This window comes from Simochromis diagramma, unplaced genomic scaffold, assembly GCF_900408965.1.
Source record: "Simochromis diagramma unplaced genomic scaffold, fSimDia1.1 OVJJ01000617.1, whole genome shotgun sequence".
NCBI classification, from domain to species: Eukaryota; Metazoa; Chordata; class Actinopteri; order Cichliformes; family Cichlidae; genus Simochromis; species Simochromis diagramma.
Window position 1 is genome coordinate 668,916 of NW_024386953.1, and position 4,836 is coordinate 673,751.

Genomic DNA, 4,836 nt, shown 5'->3' on the forward strand with positions numbered 1-4,836 from the left:
CATTGAACTCTTCGACTTCAGTGAGCACCCATCCTGCAAGTACTACTGAAACGGACATCTGCCCTGCCAATCATGATGCACCCTCACAGGTGTCCGACTGCACATCGTCAAGTTCCAGTGACAGCATCATTCTCCCTGATTCATGTCGCCCTGCTGCGTGGCCAGTGCCATTTCAAGTACCGGAGTTTTCCCGAGATATACAACTAATCCTCGCTGAGGCAAACAACTCATATCGCAACACTGGAAGACCTTTCATGGATGCCAGTGTTAAATCAGCAACAATGCAAGACCTTGCAAAAGTAATTTTTTTGTACACTGCTTACCCAACCAATCAGCAGATCCTCTCAGTGGCTGAAGCCTTGGTTTCAAAGTTTGCGTGTCTTAAGGAGCCAGGATCATTTGCCGGCTTATATGGCTGGCAGCAGCGCATAAAAAACAAGATGCACAATTACCGTGCCAAGCTAAGATCTCGAAAATTTTCTTACCCGGAATTGAAATTAATGCCTTAAAAAGGTAGCATCCAGCTGATGCAGTGCCATCAAAGAATGTAAAAAAGCCAAAAAAAAAAGCAGAGGTTAATTATCTCCCTCCGCATCCTACTGGAGAAATCCAAGAGACACTGGAGAAAGAGAGGCTGGAATTAATTTATGAAATAACAAAGAAAAACAACGCAAAGATAATTGCAGAAAAAATGAATAAAACGTTCTCTAGCCGAAGACTTGGAGTGGTTCAGCCTCTGCCCCTCTGTGGGTGAGTTAAAAGAAAGGTGGCCAGCATTATTCACTGAGGCTCAGGTGAGTATGTGTGATAACTATTCCTATCCACCAAAAAACAAATGTCAAACAAATGTCAACAATTGAAATGTCTTTTTTTTGTCCCCTTACTTCTTAGCTAATCGAAGAGTTCAGACGCATCACCACAGTTTCTTTGGTGGAGACATTCATGCTGAAACTTGATGAGTACTTTGGTAGGACTCGACTAAAGCGGTCAAAGAAGTGCAGGAGACTGATGCTGTCCAGTGTAGCCAAGTGATTTATTCACCATTCTGTGGCCCAACAATAATTTACAAAGAAACAAATAAGAAACTCAACTCTATAATTAACTCAATTCAAATAAACATAACTGAACTTAAATCAACAGAAATTAAGGTCAAACTGCACACAGCTACACTGACCTGAACCTTTTTTCCCGAAACACCTGAGTTCGTCTGCTTAAATAGTCCACTTAATCAAACAATTTCTCCTCTGGACTATTCCATTCAGTAGGTAGGTGAGATGAACATGATCATATTCAATCCTCTACTACTCCTCTTGACTGGCAACATAAACTCTGTGGTGTAATCAATACATATCACAACAGTAAATCTATTTCTTTATAAACCCTCTAAAATCAACTTTATTAAATTATAAGAATTCTTCCCCTCCTGCACTTAGTCCCTTCCTGTGACCTCAGATGAACCCAGAAGGTATAAAGCAGGAAGTAGAACTACATTTCCTCCTTTTGCTTCTGGAAGACAGGTAGGTAAAGGTAAGTTCAAAACAATACCAATTAACAGTTGAAATAAATAACATGTTAACTTAACAAACTTGTATGAATTGATTTAAACCAAGATGTTATATTATATAATCTGTAAAAGTGCAGAACATAAACAAACCCGGGATAGTAGATGTTTGCCTATTGCAGATTACATGTGAAATATGGTTAAATCGAAACAAGAATGTTAACTAAGAATGTAGACAAATGGTCTTCTCACCCACTTTGTCACAAGTACACACCAGGTCTTTGCAGCTTATGCCCGCCAAAGGAGGAGCTGCTGGTTCCAAGATGAGACCTCTGCTGGACACTTTGAATGACCTATGTTATTTGACTTTTTCTCACAAATATGTAATTATGGAGGGCTGCAGTGGGTAGCAAGAAGGTCCGGGTTCAAATCCCGGCCCAGGGTCTTTATGCATGGAGTTTGCATGTTCTCCCTGTGCATGTGTGGGTTCCCCCCGGGTACTCCAGCTTCCTCCCACAGTCAGAAAGCATGGCTGTTAGGTTAATTGGTCTCTCCAAATTGTCCTTAGGTTTGAGTGTGTGCGTGCATGGTTGTTTATCCTGTCTGTCTCTGTTTCCTTGTGATTGACTGTCCAGGGTGTACCCAGCCTCTCACCTGTTGAAAGCTGGAGAGAGGCATCAGCCATGTTTTTGTTTTTAAGTAATTCAGTCTTAATGTAAGTAAATCACATCGACTTAGTCTTTTCACTAAATTGTATCTCCCTACAGACACAGAGCATTGAGAAGAAAAGGGATTTCCTTATCTGCTGCCTCATTTGCTACCTCGGGGAAAGACAAGAAGATCTTTTTCATGACTGCCAGGTTTGTCATATTCATAACAGTTTACTTATTAACTCAAGGGATCCTAATATTCTTCTCTCCTGTCCTCTCCTATCCCCTGTTCTCCCCTTCTTCCATTCATCTTCTGTCCACTCCCCTCTTTAGATCAAACTGAAATATATTGAAAAAGCATCTTAAATAAAATAAAACATGTGTATGCTTTTTGTTTCTTTCTTTTTAACACGTAGGAATGTGAGGATTACACAGACAATATGATGAAGGTGATCATGATCCACAACATCATGGCTGAGGAGGATCCATCAGATGTGTCCATTGTGATTGAGGGAAACCAAGTGATGGAGGGATGTGGAAGCCGAACAAAGGCATGTGTACTGCTGATGGGACTGATATATGCCCTCAACCTCGAATATCCGAAGGAGCTGAAGAACACATCTGACACTTTTCAAAAACTGTTTTTGGAAATTGACGGGGCCAAACTACTGAACAAGGTCCACGGCCTCAAAAATAAGCTTATGCAATGCACACACCTTTCCCCTCTTGTTCCCAGAGGACATAGCTTGATGGAGCTGTAATTTTTCTTCTGACAGCAAGCACAGAAACTATTGCATGTTGGTGTTAGTATTCTGTTCTATCTATCCATATGTTTGATAACGTACATGCACAGAAACAACTTGTAGAGTTTCTGTGCTTTTGGCTTTTAAAATGGACTGAGTGGCCTTTGAAAGTGTTGTCTGCATTAGCCGTTGTGTTGCACTTTATTCTGTATTTTTATGGAATAAAAACATTAAGATGAGGAACCATTTGAATATATATATTTTTTTTGGGGGGGGGGGTACATTTTACCTTATATGAATAGGTAATGTTTATCAACTGATAATAATTAAATTTTATTAGTAATTATCAGGTATTACCAACTAGCAAACAAGAGATAATTTTACCTAATTTCAATGAGTAAGTAGCTGTTGAATGTATACATAAATATGGGGTAAATTTTACCCAATTTGATTAAGTATTTCATAGCTTTTTATTGAAGTTATTTTATACACAATATATTGAACTAAATCTACCCCAAAAAAGTCAATGCAAATTGTTACCTCAGATTTATTGGGTAGATTCTATAGATTACTACTTACAGTGTACTGTCAAAGGAGGTAACACCTCAAATTCGATGAAACACCTGGCGACGCATAGCGTTTTTTTAAAAAGCTGAGAAATGCGCCGTATTTGATAGCTTGCTGCGAGACCTCACACCGTGCACATCTACTCCGGGTGGGTTGCCTGTTATCAGACCCGGAGTTAGCAACATCCCCCAAAAACATGAAGAGGAGAGTCCTGGCCCCTAGCCCTGCCAGTGTAGCAGAAATGATGAGGATGATGATGGCAGCAGCAGCCGTTCTTCTCTGCGTGAGGAGCTAATGTTGTTCGTGTGTAATTTACGTTGAGTAGGCTAACCACGTTATTAAATTAATGCACGTAAGGTGAACTAGCAAACATCATCATAGCTACATGCGGCTGTCTTCTTGTTTGATGGCAGATACTTCCTTCACCCTGGCCAAAAAGGCTAAAATGCCCAAAGAAAAAGTGGAAAACAGCTGAGAGGTTTTAGGACACAAGTTTGTGTTTTTCCATTGTTTAAGCACTGCTTCCAGCCAGGAGTGATACCATATGCCCCATAGCTGCAGAGAAGACTAACATTGTATCTTTTTACAAAAAAAACCCAGCTAAACATGAGAGGTTTTTGGACAAAGTTTGTGTTTTTCCATTGTTTAAGCACTGCTTCCAGCCAGGAGTGATACCATATATGCCCCATAGCTGCAGAGAAGACTAACATTGTTATCTTTTTACAAAAAAACCCAGCTAAACATGAGAGGTTTTTGGACAAAGTTTGTGTTCTTCATTATTTAAGCACCAGTTCGAGCATCGTTTAAGCACCGGCACCGTTTCAAAAGTACCGGTTTGGCACCGGTATCGGATACAACCTAAACAATACCCATCCCAGGCGTGAGGGAGGATTTGCAAGATGGTAGTGAAACCTACTTTAATTTATGGTTTGAAATGATAGCACTGTGCTTGTGGCAGCATAGCTGAAGATGTTAGATTTATATTGGGAGTGACTAGAATGAAAAAAAAATTAGAAATCAGCTATCAGACAGACAGTTCATGTGGAGTAGTTTTGGGACAAAGTAGGAGAGTCAAGGCTACGATAGTTTGGACTTGTGCAGAGGGAGATAGTGGACAACGGGTGTTGAATTTGGAGTTGCCAGGGAGGAGCCGAAAATGAAGAACAGATACATGGATGTTGTGAAAGAGGACATGCAGAGGGTTGGTGTGACAGAGGAGGATGCTAGGGAAAGGGGATGATGTAGGCAGATGATATAGAGACCGCTGGAAGAAGAAGGTGTCATATACTGGGTTATGTTAGTGCCTGTGTTGAGCTGTGGGGGGCATTGCGGCTTTACGCCATCTGATATGCTTTTGCGTTAGGGCTGCCTAGTG